This window comes from Dysidea avara, chromosome 6, assembly GCF_963678975.1.
Source record: "Dysidea avara chromosome 6, odDysAvar1.4, whole genome shotgun sequence".
NCBI lineage: Eukaryota > Metazoa > Porifera > Demospongiae > Dictyoceratida > Dysideidae > Dysidea > Dysidea avara.
This window is the reverse complement of record NC_089277.1, coordinates 26,192,835-26,213,590: the sequence shown is the minus strand read 5'-3', so window position 1 is coordinate 26,213,590 and position 20,756 is coordinate 26,192,835. Positions and strand designations below refer to the sequence as shown.

Here is a 20,756-nt window from a genome sequence, read left to right as displayed (position 1 = left end):
TAACATAATAAGACTGTTATAGACCTTATTATTCTGGGCTTTTTTCACAGTGACAGTGGAGAGCTGTACAAGCAGTCTGTGGCCTTGATGGAGCTCTGGCCAACATGGGGATGATTGTAAATTTACAAATGGCTGTACAGCTCTGCAGCGTTGAAATAGACCTGTTCTGTAAGCTTCCTGTAGTTTTAAGTTCTGAATGGCACATCTCTACACCTTCTTCATAAACATTTTGAACAAACTCATGGCCTCCCTTCCCATCATCACTGTCCAACCTCAAATATAAAATGGCAGGAAACTTAGTTGCTAGCTGTGACAGTAGAAGGTCAGAAATTGTTATGAAGTTTTGGTGGTATACATAGCTTCAACCATTGGCAAGCTGCAACACTGTAAATTGGCATCTCTCGCTACTTGCTACATAGGAGATAAGACCGGCTTTCTCAGTGACTGTCACACTTTAGTACTGTACACCATAACAGAAAGCACTCATTTTTGTTGCTAAGATCAATTCAGAAAAAATCCCTGCATTCTTCTTGGAATCCTTATGCACTAAAGTATGCCATGACAACTATTGAGAAGAAATCCCATTGTGTGTTCCTGGAAGAATCCTTTTCCTAAAAGAATCCTTATTTGGTTAATTTATTTTAACAGGATATTTGGTACCATTGTTCATTTGGCTATTGACAAGCTCACCAGCATTATAAGGGTTTCTTTCCCAGGCCTCTGGTTAATAACATAAAAGATGATGAATTTGTTTTGCTACATACAGTATGTATGAAAATCAAGTTTTCTTCCTGTAAATATACTCGTGGCACGCCAGCTTCTTGGGACACAGGTAGTGTGTCTTGATTGTGTACCAAAAACAAATTCATTTTTTTCTTAATAACTAGGACTTTCCGAGGCCTGGGAAAGAAACCCTTACAATGCTGGTGAGCTTGTCAATAGCCAAATGAATAATGGTAACAAATCACCTGTTAAAATAAATTAACCAAATAAGGATTCTTGTAGGAATAAGGATTCTTCTAGGAATACACAATGGGGTTTCTTCTCAACAGTTGTCATACCTATACCAGGTGGTCCATTGTACTGTTGCTATACTTTTGTGCATAAGGATTCTAGGAAGTTTACAGGGATTTTTTCTGAATTGAGCTTGGCAACAAAAATAATTACTGTCTGTTTTGATGTACTAAAGGAAGGCAGCAAAGTAGGACTTTAATTTTGTGACTATCACTGGGAAAACTGGTCTTATTGCCTATTCGCAAGTACAAGATGATGTGTTTGTTGATGAACTCTTAACTTGGTGACTTGGCGTCACTTGAGTTCTTTACGGTAACTTGTTATGTGTACCTGAACTCTCTAAACAGGGGTGACTTGCTTGGAGCTAAACTCTAATGATTATGTAATTGTATCTGATCTCTCTACAGGGTGACATGTAACATAGGGTGACTTGTTTCGAGCTGAACTCTCAACAAGGTGCTAAATGGAGTTTCTCTGTTTGTAAAGTCTTGTATAGTGAGCTGTTGTTTTCATCTGGTGTCTAATAATGTTTTTTTGTGTTGGCATGTGTATGTATTGTGAATGGTAAAATTCAACAGCATTTTATAGTCTTATAGGGATGTTACGATGCAAACAACAAACTCTTTAAGGAATATGCATGAAGGGTAATGTAACTAATGTTACTCTAGAAGTGGTGACTATTATATGTTGCATATGTGCGAAGGAGAGCTCCAAGGGTTCCAGCCTCTGCGGCATACTAGTATATAAATCAGGAGAATACCGTATAGCGGGTATAATGTGCGAGGCGCAATTTCTGCGAAGAAGCAAGCTTTTCGTCCAGCAGTAATATCTGCGATTATAATATCTGCGAACCCTTCCAATCATCAAAACACGTGGTCTTGATTAAAATCGTGGTATGCTACACGTGCAATGGCGTCTGAGCTCGTGTCTGAAGTAGAATCCTTTGCGATAGATTCTACGATTAGAGGATATCACGTTTACAAGGATATTTGGTCCAGTTTTATAGGAGAAGTGCTGTACTGTCGCCGTGATGTACGAAACCACCACGATCCTTTTGCTGTTGCGGTATGTAAGGGGACCACTGTAGTGGGACACGTGCCTAGGAAAATTTCTGCAGTTTGTTACGTTTTTCTGGGGAAGACAGGAGCAACGATAACTGGCACAGTTACAGGTTCGAGGCGGTACTCTCATGACTTGCCACAAGGTGGCATGGAGATTCCATGGGTAATGAAGTTTGCTGGTTGTAAGGTGATGGTGAATAAAGCGAAGTCTATACTAGTTGATATGAAAAGGCCAGTGCTGCTTTCTGTGTCTGTGCCAGTTATCTGTGGTGCTGGTACTGGTGGCAGTGATGTGAGCAGTAGCTCTAGTAGTAATCCAGAGCAACCTGAGGGTGCAAAGTTTACTGTGGAAGTAAAATACACTCTACCAGACACACAAGGAGAAGACATGACCCAGGAATCTATAAGAGACATCACTGATCCCACGACAAGTATGAAAGTGTTAGAATGTGAACCGCCATGTCAAGATGAGCCCTCAGACGTTGCTGACAAGAGATATTCTACCTCAAAAGAGAGTCAGAAATATGATGCTGAGGCCTGTTAATCTATGGTTTTACTAGATCCAGTTGAAAGTACTAGTGGTAGCAAAGATTCCGTGAAGCATCAAAGCAGTGCATCTGTACTAGTCTCCAGTTCAACATGGGTGAAATTTGGAAGAGTGTCTCTTACTCTTTCAGACAGAGATGAAATTGCTGGTGGTTTTCAACTAAATGACAAGCACATTAACTACGCCCAAACCATACTAAAGTGCCAGTTTTCAATTAAAGGTTTGCAATCCACTTTACTGCAGGCAAGTTTAACTCCCCGAGTCAATGAGCTGCAAATTGTCCATGTCAGGGGTAATCATTGGATAACTACCAGCACAATATTGTCAAAACCTAATGCAGTAAGCATCTATGATTCCCTCTACGATTCTGTAGATGAAAAAAGCCTGAAGATCATACAACAGCTTTTTGGTGTTAAGGAGGTTCATGTAGTACCAGTACAGAAACAACAAGGTTTCAGTGACTGTGGCCTATTTGCAATTGCATATGCAGTATATTTGGCAAAGAAACGTAATCCAGAAAAGGCTTACTTTCACCAATCACAGATGAGGTCACATTTAATCAACTGCCTGAGTCAAGGAAAAATGTCACCCTTCCCATCTCGCCGGGTCAAGCCTGAGAAGTGAACTACATATACAACTGATACTAGAATGTGATTTAATGTATATACCATAAAATATTGTGATTTAGCTGTACAACTTCACTAATCAAATAATTATTTTAATGCAATTAACACAATTGTTACACAAGTTCTTGACAGTTGCTACTACAGTGATCGCTGTTCCTTCAGGGCATCTGCTATTCCTGCAGCCTTGAATCCATTCTGGATGATTTCTTTGTTGACCATTAAATGTCTGTAAGCCTTTAATAGCCATCGAGCACCAAGAGGTTTCATCACTGCCATTCGTAAATCAGCTGGTATTGGATTTTCTGCATCAAGTGTCTCGTACACTACCGAGGAATACCATTCATTAAATTCCTTCTTCATGAAATCTTTCAGAGTTTTGTTGACGCTTAAGTCCATTGGCTGAAGCTTATCGGTACAATTTGCTGGTACACTTATTGTGTACACATTGTTAGCTTCTAGCAATTGATAAATTCTTTCGGTTGTCTGACCTTTAAATGCATCAAACAACACAACAGCCGGAAAAGTGTTAGAAAGCCCTAATTCTGCTCTTTTCTTCTCCAAGTAAGGTAAGAGTACTGAATGAATATACTCCTCAGTTTTGTCTTCATTGGACCAATGGTTTGGTGTGAAGCTCAGTAGCCAATCTTTAGGAAGCTTTACTTTAGGCAAGCATGCAGACGTTTTCCCTTGGTAGATTAATTGAAATTGCAAAATCTCACCACTTAGTGCTCCACAAAGGACAGCAGTGATCTGCTGTTTATCATCCAAGCCAACTATTTCAACTCGCTTTTCTCCTTTCTGGTTCATCGTCCATGAAGACACAGGCACAATGTTTATAGCTGTGTGGTCCCAATTCAGTATCAAATCATCTGGGATATCCTCCATATTGGCCTGTCACGGAAATATCGGTCCGGGTAAAATCGGTCCGGCCGGACCGATTTTGGATACCAAAACTGGTCCGGCCGGACCAAATTTGGTTGACCAAGTTTAGTCCGGCCGGACCATTTTTGGCATCCGAAATTGGTCCGGCCTAACTAAAATTGGTCCGGCCCAAACTTTGTTGGACACATGCACCCCCTGACCACTTGGAGCAATTTTGGTTGGTCCGCAGGTGTACCCGGCATTGTGTGGACAGGTCGGTCCGTGCTAAGTATATTGTGATGGATCACTGCAGCCGACTTAGCCTGGAAACTATATAAATGAGTAGCGTAGTTTAATTTCCCGAGTTCTGTGATTTACGGAAAATGAATATAGTAGCTAGAAACTAAATTCCATGATCTATATGCAGCGATGAACACAGTCGCAAAATTAATGCTGTTTTAATTTAAAGCAGTGTGGTATGATAAAAGTCCTGTATTCTTCTTCTCCATGTCAATAGCTAGCTGGGAAGTAGAGGTTTTCTTCCGGCATACATCAACTCAAATGCATGGTCAATGCTGGATTCATGCATGGTGGTCAATGTTGCATTCAATAACACAGGTAACAAAATATTCTTCCCAAGTACGTTTTTATATGTTCAACCATGTTTGAATTTGAAAACCTTTTCTTGTATTATTGATATAAATTACCAATTAAATTTTTTTTTTTTAAATGTTCAATAAACTTCACAAGCATCATCAGCTCTGCAGTGTTTGGTTGAATCTTTCATCCAGCCTGTTTGTGTTGATTATGACAAACAACTATAGCAACATGATGGAAATCACCAACCTATGCTGGATCACTTATACTTGAGGATGGTAGGCAATATATAAAATCTACCATTAAAACATGTCTTATCTTCAACTTCTGCATAATTATATAGCTCAGAATTTAATTTGTTAATTCTGACCCTTGGTCAGTTTTTTTATTAATCTGGGAATACCCATACATGCACGCATTGTCATAAACAGCTACACATATTATTTCAGGGACTAATCCAGAGGGGTGGATGAGGTGGCTAGCCACCCACCATGCATGGCCTTGCAGCCACTCAGACATGCATTATTTAATAATGAATATTACTGATCATGAACACTCTTTTGTTATATCAATATGAACTAAATCCCTACATTGCATCAGATTCCAATGCTAGCTGGCTATAACCTTACAGTAGATGGTAGCAGTATACAGGAATTTATCTATGATCATGGGCAGTATATTAACTATTACCAGGCAGAGAACTTCTTGAAGGAAGATATGGGGTCTGCTTTAGGATTGAGTTGATTTTACTTTTATGTCTGCAACAACTCACCCTAAGGCTGTGGAATAATGCGACTGCATGCTTCAAAATTTTAAGTTGGTTAAGTAGTAAAAAACATACTGAGAATATTATAGCTATAACCTTTATAAGGTGATGTTTCTTCCTGTGGGGCATGTCATTAGTAGGAGATGATAGTTCACATTTAGTTATTCAATGGAGTAAACCTAAACTATATCATCTCCTACATATAATCACATATGACAGAGAGGAATGTGCAGTATGTGCACAGGTGTTACAGGTGTATTACAGTTTGTTTTAACCACTGTTGTTAACTCATGATCAGCCTGTACACTGGGATTATAAAATACATTAGGCCAGGAAACTTGATTACTAGTTTCTCATCCACAAAAATTCAGATTTCCATGCATGCGGGAAGTCATTTTTCATTATTCATTAGTAAAGAAAATACTCCAAATCAGGCAAGTCTGTTATAAAGGTTAACTATAAAACCTTTTAAGAACTATTAATTACTTATTAGCTACCACTGTTTCTGAGGTGCAAGTGACATTTGCTGTGCTGTAAAATGATAACCAGCCTTCCTAACATCAAAATACGTGTGCACGTGATTGATAACAGCAATAATGAAATTAGAGGCCGTGGGGTAAAAAGGGATGTGGGCAGGGATGCGAATCAATTAATCAACTTTGTCCGGCCTTATTATGTTCACAAGGGCATGCTACTATAGCTATGTGCTACAAGCTAGATGATAATATTTCAGCCCTTCTTCCCTGATGTAACTACCAAGACATTCAAGACTCTCATCTTAAAATCTGGGCCAACCACCCACCTTGGTTTATTTCTGGATCAGTGCTTGCATCTCCTACTGGTATATGTGCACAGGTGAAAATTAGTAAAATTTTAAAAGTTGGTTAAGTAGTGAAAAGCATACAGGGAATATTATATAGCTATAACTTTTAAGGAAATGTTTATACCAGTATATAGGAACATGTGATCAGTAGGAGATGATAGTTCACATTTAGTTATTTAATGGAGCAAACCTAAGCTATCATCTCCTACATATCACATACAAGAGAGGAATGTGCAGTATGTACACATGCAGGTGTTGCAGATGTATTGTTCTAACCATTAGTGTTAACTCATGATCAGACATTATATGTGCATAAGAGCACAGTACACATGCTACTGTGCATGCACTTCACTGTACAAGCCAAACAATAACAGCGTCAGCTTTTCCTGATGTATATATAAATATTAAGACATTTAGGACTCTCAACTTAAAATCTGGGCTAGGCTGGGTAGCCACTTACCTTCATTTTTCATTTATTTCTGGATCAGTGCCTGGTGATGAATGTTATAGGTGACTGCTCTATTAGAGTATCTCGATCTTAAGCACCTCCAATGCAGCTAGCTGACCCCGTGCATGCAATGATCCGTGCCCTTGTTGGATAACCTTTTAAGCACAAATCCATGCAGTGATAATGCCTGCAATGCTCATTATTCGAGATTGATAAATGAGAATAGCTATATATAGCTAAGTCGGCTATAGTGTTCCGTCACAAACAACTTATAGCTATGCATGCTTCATTGGCTGCATGCGTTAGTGGTCCACCCGGACCCATTTTGGTCGACCAATATTGCAGGTCCGAGTGGTCAGGAGTGCATGTGGCCAACTAGGTTTGGGCCGGACCAATTTTGGTCAGGTCGGACCAATTTCGGATGCTAAAGATGGTCCGGGCGGACTAAATTTGGTCGACTGAAAATGGTCCGGCCGGACCGATTTTCGCCCCGGACCAAAATTTTCGTTACAGGCCACAGTAACAATATCGTTGAGAAATTGCAGGGCCGGAGGAGGGAAAATTGAGTTGGTCAGGCCATTGACTATAATGTTGAAATTGCTACTATATACAAGAGGAGCTGTTACGCAGTGTGCGAAGTGCGAAGCACGAGCATCCTAAGGGAGTCTGGGGGCATGCCTCCACAGGAAATTTTTGAAAATCAGACACTCAGATATATGCAATTTTAGTGATATTTCACTGCTAGCTAGCTATATAAATATGCTCAAGCCTATCTGTTGTTCTTCAGACTTTCTATACTATGTATAATTATAGACCTGACATACAGGGGACACAGCATGAAACTTGCTGTATGGTTCATTTAGTTATAGCTAGCAATTAGAAGTTCAAGGGGGGTCTGGGGGTGTAACCCCCAGGAGCTGCAGAATTTTTGCAATTTAAAGGCTTGAAAATGCCTTAAAATTGATGCTAAATTTTAAAGTAAAACTAGCTAGCAACTTGCAACTGTCCCCCCAAATTTCACAGCAGCATGGCCCCCTTTAGCTAGGATATAATTACTATACAGTGAATTCACACAGCTACAATAAAAAGCTACACAGCTACAAAAATACAGTTACTACTATACTGGTTTGTATGAAGTGAACGGATCATCACGTAAATATACTGGTGGACCGTCACGAGACCCGAAAATGGCGCGATATGGGCGTGACTGAGAGTTTGTTCAGTATCTCGACAGGACGAGTGGGTAGTTGAAGAGGAGTGATTTCTACTCAACATCTCATCCAGATGGCCACCATGTAATGTATGGGTGTACAGCTTCTTGCCGCGGAATGAGTCATCTGGTTTGTCACTGCCAGCCCTTCGCCCAGTAAAAGAAGCCAAGAGAGACAAGCCAAGGAATGCTAATGATTATTTTATTAAGATTGAATTGTGATATAAGTATGCTGGTTTAGAATCAAAGAAGGCACCTGCCTTACACGTGATAAATGCCAACTGTCAGCACACGTGATACTGTACGTAGAACCCACAATCATTTCTGTACAAAACGATAAGAATGCCATGCTGTACTGTAAGGTAATTGGAGGTATTATACGTGTAATTCTGTGCTTTAGTTTGGCTGAGAAACTAGGTAACTAGTGCCATGCATTTTCAATAGCATCTGTAAAATGTACGTAGCTACATGTAGATGTGATCGTCCAAAGATTCCATGAGAATAATTTAGTTCGAACTGGTCAGCTAGTTGGTTCAACTCTAGATTATTGGTCCGGCTCAAGCCTGACCAACAGGACCGTCTCCTCCGGCCTTGAATTGCTCTTTTATCTCCTCAAAATTATGAACCATTAGCTTCTTGGTAGAGCACCCTTTTCGTTTGGCAAAACCCATTCTGTATAAAAGCGATTTAGCCCAGTTAGGCGTCAACTCTAAAGCAGGGCCATTCATTTCATCAAATAAAGTCGGGTTAAACTTACGGACAATAGCCTTACCAGCTGCAATTGTTATGCCTGTTGTAATCACACCACCAGCCTCACGAACAGCTCGTATATACGCTTGAGTTTGCCCATCCAGCTTCTCCCCAAGTAAAAATGGACGCCCTCTTTTCGCTGTTGGCAGAACTTGCACGTCTGGCTCAATATCACCAGCCTTTCTCTTGCGCTCTAATTCGAGCTTGTAATTCTTTACCCATAAACGAACAGTGCTCTCGTTCAAGTTCTTGCCTAAAATTTTAGTGTACTTTCTGGCAGCGATGCTATTTCCATTAATAGAAGCAAACTTGGCAACTTGTGCTTTGCATTCTGGAGTGACTTTTATGTATGGGCCCTTATTTCGCGGCTCCTTAGCTTCAGCTACTGCTTTCAAAACCTCTCTGTTTGCTTCTGCAATTGACGCTGTAGGTAAGTGATCTGACAAAGGACCTTTCGGATCAGGCAGCGAGGCTGAAATGTCCACTCTTTGAAGTACTTGAAAAGAGACATAGGTCAACAGTTCACACTGCAACACGTGGAGATTTCACTGACTTAATAAAAACGAAAGCATAAGAGGCTGCAGAATTAAATTCTGCGAGCCTGTAGCTTCTCGCATAATTCGCACAAATTAGGACCTCGCAGATAAAACCCGCTATACGGTATTACCAAGAAGCAGTATGATGGAAAGAGGGTTTACACAACTGATGAGGTAATCAGAGAATCGTGGTGAGATGAGGTGAAGAATTGTAAAGCTTATGCAGTGCAAGTATTTATTTCTATTAGTTCCTGCCCAGAATGCAAACATCTTCTGAGTAGCAGTGACCTAATACTTTTTACTTTCCATAATGTGTACAGATTAATACAGGTTTCAGTTGTTAGTTATATCCCATCCAAAAACAGCTTATAGCTGTAAAAAAAGTGCGCGTCCAAGTAAAGCAGAGTTAACTGCGACAAAAAGTAATGATATCATAATGCGGCCATGTGCGAGGTGTGCAAGTTGTAATATTAGCTAATCAGATAATACAATGTTATTGTTAAAGTGTTAATGAGAACTATGTGATGCTGCTAGTTTTGAAGTGTGTGAGCATCTTCATAAATGCCACATAAATTTAATTCTCAATAAAGCAATGTGTATAGATTCTCTGATAGTAATAAATAGTTTGAGTTTGGCCACCTTTCCTTTGTTCGTAGCATTGCTGTATACAGGAAAGGCGGCCAAACTCAAACTATTTATTACTATCAGAGAATCTATACACATTGCTTTATTGAGAATTAAATTTATGTGGCATTTATGAAGATGCTCACACACTTCAAAACTAGCAGCATCACATAGTTCTCATTAACACTTTAACAATAACATTGTATTATCTGATTAGCTAATATTACAACTTGCACACCTCGCACATGGCCGCATTATGATATCATTACTTTTTGTCGCAGTTAACTCTGCTTTACTTGGACGCGCACTTTTTTTACAGCTATAAGCTGTTTTTGGATGGGATTTCAATACTTTTTGTTAGAATAAGCAATGCACTGTTGATAACAGTAGGTGAGTCAGTAGTTTCCATGGTTTTGACAGAAACCCCAGATTACAGTGACAGAATATTAAAATATAACTGTAATTTTAGTGGCCAGGGCCGCCCACATTGGGGGTAACTGGGGTATTTTCCCCCCTACCACAGCCTGAAAGGGGCCACTTGAATACCTGTTTAAAGAAAGATCGATATACTCTAATAGAGCAGTCAGGATCTAGACCCTTCCTTGCCCCTGGGCCCCTCTTTAACTCTTTTCCCTGGGCCCTCTAATTTCTCTGGACGGCCCTGTTAGTGGCATGCAACTGCAGTCAACTAACACCCATTTTAACTAGTAAACCCTTAACAACACTTTGCCTTTCATCTTGTACTGCATTGAAACGATCAAGATACTCTATTAGAGCAGTCACAAAACAGCTGTAACACAGCCATAGGCGGCGGAAAGGGGGGGAGGGGGGGGCTTAGCCCCCCCTCAGAATGATATCACACCGAAATTATCTTTCTTGGAGTGGGGCTGAAAACCGTGATAAAGATCGAGATACTCTAATAGAGCAGTCACTCTAATAAAGTATTCAGTGTGTAGCGAGCTATGTAAGGATTTTTATGTAGTTTATCAGCTAGAAATGGTAGCTGGTGAGGTGGAAGCTCTTGTCAGTTGGTTGCGACCTTTTTTTTTTTTTTTTTTTTTGGTCTCACCTTACTAAACTATAGAAATAAGTCTGGGTCAGCCCAGCCCCCCTCATATCAACTACTTGCTCCACCGCTGAACACAGCAATCAATATTTAGCATAGTTACAACTTCTGCTTAGCATCGGATTGTATAGTTTAAATTACTAGCTACTTACAGACTTTACAATATAAAAATATGGCACTTGTAGAAATGTGACTGTTTTATTAGAGTATCTCGATCTACTTCAAGCATTGACTAATTCAAGTGAAGAAGCTACGCCCCTGCCAAGAGATCTTGTGAAATGAAATGAGAATAGTAAAGAAAAGGCAAGTATGTACAGAGACAATAGAGGGGCGCGTAATTATGTCCTGTTGTAAATAAACGCCTTTAAAATTTATATTACTACTAAATAAACGCACCAGAATAGGCTTGTGTGGCTGTTGTCTCCAAGGTTGTCTCATTATTTGTCTTTTCGTGTTGAAGGGATTTAGTCGCAATTGGTGAGTTTAACTATACATGTATTTGTGTTGTAAAACTTAATTGTAAAAAGGCGATTAGCACATATCATGATAAACATGTATTTGTCACAGTAGAGTCTCTCACGAAGTCACGATTATTATGAGACATTGGACCAGGGTAAAAAATTTACTGCTATATTTAGAGGTTGTAGCGTTTGTATATCTTAGTATCTTAATAAATAATCCCCCATGATCACTAATCACTAATAGTACAGTGAAAACTGGTCATTATTCAGGCCGTAGGGACAAAATTTTCTAACCTTGCCTTTTAAAGAGGTGGCTGCATTATGCGGCCTTAAAAAAAGGTAAGAAGCATGCTGTTCTAACTGGCTATAGAGATGGATTTAGTGTATGACAGCGTATGAGACAGTGAGTGCTGGCAGCAAGGGGGCAGCCAATCTGTTAGAGCACCAAAAGCACTGCTTCAGACATAGGCAGTTGACTGTCAGCCCCAAGTGTAAAAAGTTTCACTGTTGGTCCTTATAAGCTCCTGATGAAGAAAGTGATGAAGTCATTATCCATAGGATATATTTTTCAGAGTATCCATTTCAGTTCTACAATATAGTAGCCAAGCATAAGATGAACATAACACAGCATTCCAGTAGTTTAGTGGTGACCACAACACTGCCTGAGTTAAACTGTGGTGAGATTTGAGACTACCAGAAGCCCTGGAATGTCTTCAACACATGAAATACCAAATATCTAATGCCTGGCTTTCATCCACAGTGGACCTGTCTTGGTGGCCACTTGTACAGAAGGGAAACAGCTAGTTGCCACACCCCTTAATTATCAATTTGTAAAATCGTTAGCAAAATTGTGTGTGCGAGCAAGTGCGATGTGGCAGTGCCGTGTATATGGTTGCTGCCTAGCAGTGACACATCACGAGTATTGAAGTCACAATGCGTTACTGTATCATCCATCTAAATACAATCTCTGAATGTGTCATTTTGTGTAGAGAGCAATCTTCCACAAGAAGTGACCTGCAGGTTTCAGTGTATATCGTTAACCATTAATATTGTTCACAATATTGTGAACTATATGTACAGTGAAACCTCACTTAGTGGCCACCTCTTTAATAAGACCACCTCATTATATTGGCCACCTCTAGTAGGTCCCAAATATAGCTAAGCATTACTTATGACCTCATTAATAAGGCCACCTTGTTATTCAGGCCAAATTTTTTGGTCCCACAGCCTGCCATATTAATGAGGTTTCATTGTACTTATGTGAATTTTTATTTTTCGTAACTTTTCTTCAGGTTTACTGATGGGCACTATGAAGCATTGTTGACTGGTACGTGTATAATGTGGTGACTTGAAATGCTAAAACAGTACGTAGCGTGTCTTGTATGTACATGTAATGTGTTGTAATGTGTCCACACATCTTAGAAATAAATGTAATTGTATTCTCTATAAATAGTCAGTTCCATTGTGCCACTGGGTCATAAGTTGGTTGAGTATGGATCATCCAGGGCACTTGAGTCACATTTTGTCCTGGCCAAGTGGATCTCATCCACTGACAGAATATACAGGATCAGATCACGTGTATAAATTACGGTGGAACTTGTTTATTGCCACCTTCACTCATTCAGCAGGTAACAGTGTATAAATTCTCAATTGGAATTGGCTTTTCAAGAGTGGTTGTCTTTCTATACTAGTGGCCATTAAGATAGGTTGTACTGATAGAGTGTACATACTAGAGATGCAACAATATCCTCCACTTAGTGTCGTTTGATAGTGATGCAATGGAGACTATGTATTATTGCATTTAAATACTATACTATTATATTGCAACTCTAGCACGTATTTATAACAGGAATGTTTGTTAACCGTTTAGACATACTGGAGCCACACCCACTCATCTGGATTCTACAAATGGAGTCATACCAACTTGTTGTCATCATACTCACTCGTTACTCCCATTGTGTTTGGATGAATATACATGCCGTCATGTGAGACTTGCTACCATGGCGGGCCACTGGAAAACATTTGCATAGCAGTTATATTACAGTCATTATTGTACAATTCTTACATTATTGTTGTGAAAAGTGTTTGGTATTCATGTGTCTCCTCTGTATGTTGTAATTACATGTGTAATTTTGTGTGGGGGTGCTATAAAATGCAATAATGCATGGTGACAATTGTATTAGGCGATTTTGCACACTTCCTTTTAAGCTAGCTACATGTGCTAATTACTCACAGCTTGTGTCAACAACTGGTAACCGCAGTTGTACTCTTGTGTCATTCTTTAAGCCGCGCCCTTAGAGGACAAATTATGTGGGGGCGACTAATTTCAAAACGAAGGATGGTATGCAGCACCATAGATTAGCTATATCTATGGACTATAATCTATGGCAGCACACTTCTTGGTGGCTATATGTACTGATTAACTACATAGAGCGCCAGTTCATCAATACCCAGAGACCGCAGTTGTGCTCTGCGTCATTCTTTAAATTCCGAGTAAAATTCTTAGAGAGCAAATGACGTGGGGGCGACTAAATTCAAATTTCAAACTAGCCATTCTCGAAAACAAATGTTTCAATCTGAACGAAACTTTCAGAACAGTTTAAAGACACATTGCCCTACATGCCAAGCGAGTATTGCGGAAAACAACAATCTGGGATTTGTATTTGGCCTCTAGGTCGACTGAGGACGACTGAAACTTCGTTTGGTGCTGAAATCACGACTGTAGGGTAATCATGTATGGTGAAATCGATGATGTGAATCTTGAGGTGATTGAGTGAATACTGAAGCGATAACAGGGCGATCAATGTTCGGAATGCACAAAGGAACGCAAGGCATACACCTGCGGTTGCGTCTAACCGCATGCGATAAAAAAAATAAATAAATAAAAAAATGAAACGTCCCCTTTCATGTCGGCAATCTCGATCACGAAACAATCGGCATGGATTTGCTTCACTGCTTGTGTGGTAGTTACTAGTGACATGATGAGTTCAACTCCAGAGTTTCAGAGGGATAGCGTAAGTGACGGGTGGATTACAGGAAGGCCAAATTTGAGAACGTTCGTTCTTGTAAAATCCTCACGTAGTGGTCGCGTCATTTATTGTCTGCGGCGCGCGTTTCTGCTTTACTGGCCGCGCCTTGATGTGAATGGATTTTGGAAAATCATTCCTAATCACGCATTAGAAGTTTCGAGATATGCGGTTTAAAGAATTCAAGTCAACATAGCTTGCCAAGGATAGCAAACATGTGTATGAAATTTACTCAAGAGATGCATCAATCTATTACCTTCCAGACTACTTCCAGTACTTGTAACTGCTTGTAGAGTTTCCTGCCCTATAAAATAGAAACTCTGAGCAGTTGGATGAGCGAAGTAGTATCACGAGTGTTCACAAAGGAAGGAGGGTGAGGGTTGGTGGGGTGGGCAAGAAATTGACTTCAAAATGGAGGCAAACCATGATTGAAATCCAGACATGAGATTACAGGGCTGTGCTGGCTTCTTAGTGGCTGATGTGCAGCAAAATCATCAAAACTTGTTTGGCCAACATTATCATGCCATCCAACAGTAAACCACTCAAGGCAGGCCCTTCACAAGGCCTGAAATCGCCATTAGAGCTCTCCACACCACGCAGAAAAGAAGTCTGTTAAAATTAGCCTTGAGTAATTTGAGTAGCACTGAGGGTGTTGGCCGTGTTAGTTTTGATTTTTCCTGATGTGAAATTTGGAATGGTTTTGTAAAATCTGGTCACATATATTAGCTGTAAGCATCTGAGCCATCTTGTAACATACGTGGTTTAAATGTGCTACAGTACAGTATGTAGCTCTGTGATCCCTTATTCGATTGGAACCAAATTTGCTATAGATGTGCCTTTTGGAAGCATACCAAATTTGAAGAAAATCGCCCCAGCTATTTCTGAGATACGAGCAGCCAAATATTCGTTTTATTTTCATTTGTATTTTTTCTTCTTCGGTGGGGTCTATTCTACGGAATGGAATGGAACGATGGACTAATCTACAGAATGGAATGCTTTCTTAAATCGAAGCCTGCAGCTTGCCATTGCTGAAACTGCCCTTACAAGTTATTGATGGACCTCCAGCAGGTGATTAAACATACCCTCAAGAAAAATAGAAACAATTTAAGGACTGATTTTGGGTTCTTGTTGGTTGTCATAGTAATGAAGTACGTATTGTGGGATTAGCTGTCTCGGTGATGTTTATCCCTGATTTATCAAGAAGGGTATTTAATGCATTGCTTGTTTTTCACTAAGGCTAATAGTATGTGTGTTGTTTATGCTTACTGTACTTTGACTATAGAGTACAGTCTGGGGCCAGTGTTTCAATCATAAATCGGTACACTGAATGCATACTACAAAGAAAGGAAGCAGAAAGGCAAAGGTGGCAAGAAAGAGCCAGCTGAATTAACTCAGTCAAAAGCTTAAGGAATTTTGTGCAGTGTGAGGAGCACACATACTGGCAGAACAGCTGGGCCATGTGGCACAAGGAGGCTATATTCTGCGAACATCAATAAAGTACATGGATTCAGTAACAATGCAGTGGACTGATGCCAGCAGTGAGTTGAAAACTTTCAAATTAAAGGGCTTGCCAAGTCTTTGACTGCTAGCCTTGAATCAGTACTTGATTTCACAAGACCAACCAGATCTCTTAAGCCTCTCATGCATGTACCATGCTCATAACCACCAGACCTTGATTAATTGATTTGGACCAAGATGTATGCATGTCAATTTATCAGTCAGATCTGAAATGGAATGCTCGTGTTAATTACATATCAATTACAGCTAACAGAACCTTAGGATTTCTTTAGTGTAACATTTCACATGCTTTTCTTCATACAAAGAAGCTAGCATGTACTGTATTCATTTGTCCCCCACTTGAATATGCTGCAACAGTGTGGTCTGTGTGGGTACCCTGGCAGTCTACATTGAAATCTCAAATACAGCAGATCCACATCATTAAAGACCTAAAGAGTGACCTTCTGGGATTGCCAGCAATAAAGGAACTAGAACTGTTGTTTAATGTATGCTCTGTTGGAAAAATTATCATTTCACAGTATGCTTCGTTGTTAATAGGAACCATTAAAGGCACATAAGTGGCAATATAAAAAAACGCATGATGTTAACAACTGTTTCATAACAGAAAATGTTATATACTTACAGATATCAATAATAAAACATTTAGTACTGTTTCTCCTTGTGTTTCACTGTCTTCTTCAGTCTGGTTTGAGTTGAAAATCTGTCCTCAATTGGTAATAATCACCACCAGCCACTCACTCGAATGCTCCGCTCATGAAGTTGACAACAAGATGACTAATCTTGAGGGACTTACTGAAAGAAACACAGTGGACCATATTTTTATTTATTTATTTTTTATAAACTTGTAGATCGACAGAAACACCTTCCACATGACTAGAGTCCACAACGTTTACAAACCTCAAAGATATCTTCTTCTCTAAACATTATGCGAATTTACACTCCTGTGTTTAAACCGTCATTAGGCACGAGGCTATTATGCTCCAAAAATTGAGCATTATGCTTTTGAGCAGTGCTCAAAAAATCAACTATTATGCTTTTGAAGATTGCCCATTATTCCCAAAATTATGCCACCATAATTGGCTAATAATGTCAGTTTATTGCTGTATCAGGCAATTTCCATAAAATTTTAAGCTTCAAATAGTCTTGAATTCTTTAGCTGGTTGCTGTATTAGAGTATTTCATTTCAATGTGACTGCTTTATCAGAGTAAATAATAGTCATTGACTGGTCTATTAGAGTTTCTGACTGCTCTATTAGAGTATCTCGATTTTTTTAACGGAATTGTGCAATCTGCAGATTTTCCTACTGTTAAAGTTTTATAATCACCTCTAAATGCTAGCATAATTCCTGATTCCCACACATTTTCCTCCTCAGAGTCTGGTGCATGGCTTGGTGCTCTTCCTGTACCTTCCTTGGGCCCTGAACTACATAATGAGTCTTTGAGGATTGCTCTTGGTCTATGACTTGGTGTTCCCATCGTTGTTGAGCCTAAGTCTACTTGTGGCAGTAAAGTTGATGTTTTTGGAACTCACGGTTTGTCTTGCAGGCATAGTGGAGGCCGTATTCCTCGGTGCGCTGCAGTGAATGAAACTATTCATCATGCTCTGGTGTCTGGAGGTGTACCTGCTGTTTTGGAACTAGTCGGCGTGTGTCATAATGATGGTAAGAGGCTAGATGGCATGTCTTTGATTCCTTGGTCACGGGGCTTACCATTGCATTGGAACTTTACCTATTCAGACACCCTGGCCCCATCTAATTTATCTACTTCTGCTAGTGGTTCCAGCTGGCTGGCAATCTCTGCAGAGTCAGCTAAGTTCAGAAAGTATTCTTCTCTGACTCCATCATTTCCAGGCCCGTATGCAGGAATTTCAAACGGAAGGTTCTAAATTGAAGCGGTAGGTGATCCCAGATGAGGGGTCTGGGGGCTGTACTGAGAAAGGTTTAATATTCAATGTCCTGAGAATTGCTTAAATGCAGAACTGCATGCACTGATTAAATAAACTTCTCACACATTATTGTGTTGACACAAATTCCTCTCAATATGAGCCCATCACACACTAATTCAAACAAAAGATTAAAATATGGTTGTAGTGTATGTACACTCCAGCATTTCTAAGAATGCTCAGGGTCATTCATTTCAGCTATAAGCTAAACCTTACATTTCACCATTGTCCAAACATGGATGATAACCACAATAAGGCTATTATTATTATTATTATTATTGGTAATACTGTGCAGGCCTCTATTAGAGTATAGTACACAGGTCACAACATACATACAAGTATATAAATAATTGCTAGTTTTTGTTTGAACTGATCAATATCATTGGAGTCAATCACATTTTGGGGTAGATCATTCCAGATTTTGATTGCCGAAGGGAAAAAGGAGTACATATAAGAATCGATCCGTGTCATTGGTTGCATAAATCTCATATTATGACCTCTGGTACTATGTACAGTGGATATGGGTGTCAGAAATGGATTTACTGGGATGTCAATTCAACAAGGTGGTTAATTATTTTAAACATCATTATGGCTTTCAGTTCATCTCTGCATCGCGCAAGTGTAGGCCAATTAAGGTCTGTAAGCATTTGCGTGACACTAGCGTGACGGGAGTAGTTGCTGGTCACAAATCTAGCTGCTTGTCGTTGTGTTCTCTCAATCATATCAATATCCATCTTAGTATGAGGTGCCCAGACAACAGCTGCATACTCTATAATTGGCTTACCATTGCTTTGTACAACCTATCTTTAATTGTTGTTGTACAATTGTGAACCTTTAGTTCTGTTAGCCTTGGAAGTTATTTGTTTTATATGTTCTGACCAGGATAGATTTTGGCTTATTGTTACACCCAAGTATTTGGCATGGTTGACTTTCTTGATTGGTTTATTATACTGAGCTAGTATGTGTGTTTCTTGTTAGCTATCCTAAGAAATTCGCATATTTGTGGGTTAAACACCATTTTCCAATCGTCTGCCCATTTTCCCAGTGCATCTAAATCCTTCTGCAACTGATTGCAGTCCTGTTCTGTGCGAATGGTGGCATAAAGTAACACATCGTCAGCGTATAACTTGATTTTGGATGATATGTTATTTGGTAAATCATTTATGAAACAGAGAAACAAAAGTGGAGCAAGGACAGTACCTTGAGGAACACCAGAGGTAACTGCTGTTAAGTTGCTCTGTTGACCTTCAACCACCACACACTGAGATCTCTGCAGTACAAAATCTTTAATCCAGTCAAGTAAATTACCTCGGATACCGTAATGGTGGAGTTTATGGAACAGGTGTTGATGGGACACTTTGTCGAATGCCTTTGAAAAATCTAGTAGTACGACATCAGTTTGATCATTGCTATTTAAGCTTTCGGCAAAGTCATTGATTGTCAATAGTAGCTGAGCAGTATAGTGAGACCACTGTTGGAGTATGGATCGGCAGTATGGGACCCCTACTTGCAGAAGGAGATACAAAGTATAGAAATGGTACAACGACGTGCTGCTTGTTGGGTCAAGTCAGATTACCAATACAACAGTAGTGTTACATCTATGTTAGCAGATCTACAATGGCCATCACTTCAACCCATAGAAAATGTCCAAAGACGAGCAGCACGGTTTGTAATTAACAGCTATTCTAGATATTCCAGCATCACTGAAATGCTATCTAACCTTAATTGGCCCACCTTAGCCAGATGCAGAAACGAACAGAAGGCTACAATGTTATTTAAAATTATATCTCACCAAATCAACATTAATGCTGATGATTTCCTTTTTCCTAATCCTAACCTACATCACACCAGAGGCCATGATAAGAGATTTTTAACCCCAATGACTAGAATTGACTGTTATAAATTTTCTTTTTTCCCCTCTGCAATCAATATTTGGAATTCCTTACCCCAACACATGATTGATTTAACAGAGATTAACCAATTCAAGCACAGCCTAGCTTGACTAGTAACTGTTTAATAATTTATCAATGTGTATATAATGGTCTTGTGTATAGTAAATATTGTATAATTATATAAGTTTGTTTTTCTTTTGTAATTGACAGTAGCAATTGTACCCTTTTTTGTGCACCATACTCTTTTGAGGTCTGCACAACAATCAATTATAATAATAATAATAACACCGACGATACGTGACTAGATTAATATTCTTCTACAACATTGTTTACTCCTCATCAGTCTTAACAGTCCCAAATTACTTCACTAACACCACATATCCCACCCACCACCACCACCCCTTCCATTTTGAGATTCCATTTGCTAGAACAGATCATTATAAATTTAGCTATTACCCCAAATCTATCTGTGATTACCAACTGACACAATAGAATCCCATTCTCTACAAGTATTTGTAGATAAATTATAACTGACTCTTATCTATGTGATTTGTAATGTTTTCCTTACCTGAACATATCAGTTTGTAACTGTGTTTTCAGTAATCATAATCATAATTATAATCATTCCCAGTGACCTCACACAATATTCTGCCTCGATGTAGGATGAAGTACCAAGTGTGAATTGTTCAAGGAACGTACCCAACGATATCATCGTGTGACATCATGGCCAGCTACCGCAAAACTATCTTCATTTCTGTTCACAGAATAAAATCTCTCCTGGCACCACATCTCCTTTTAACATGATACCCCCACAGATAACGCTTTGTTAAGCCATGGAACACTTTATGCAGCATCAGGTAGCGAGATTTATCACAAGATAGTTAAATAATATTATTGATTGCGGTTCCTATTTGTGACCCAGTCTGAGAAAACCGGTCTTATCGCCCATGTCAGCAGATTCGATTTATCACCCAGGACACACAGCTAC

At 39.5% G+C, this 20,756-nt stretch overlaps 1 long non-coding RNA gene across 1 annotated transcript; it reads left to right on the top strand.

Annotated features, from left to right (window-relative positions):
* The first annotated feature begins 10,912 nt into the window (after nucleotides 1-10,912).
* Nucleotides 10,913-13,564, top strand: LOC136257217 (uncharacterized). Its single transcript, XR_010701845.1, has 3 exons — nucleotides 10,913-11,406; nucleotides 12,683-12,754; nucleotides 13,261-13,564. It is a non-coding gene; the product is annotated as an uncharacterized lncRNA (long non-coding RNA).
* The last annotated feature ends 7,192 nt before the right edge of the window (nucleotides 13,565-20,756 follow it).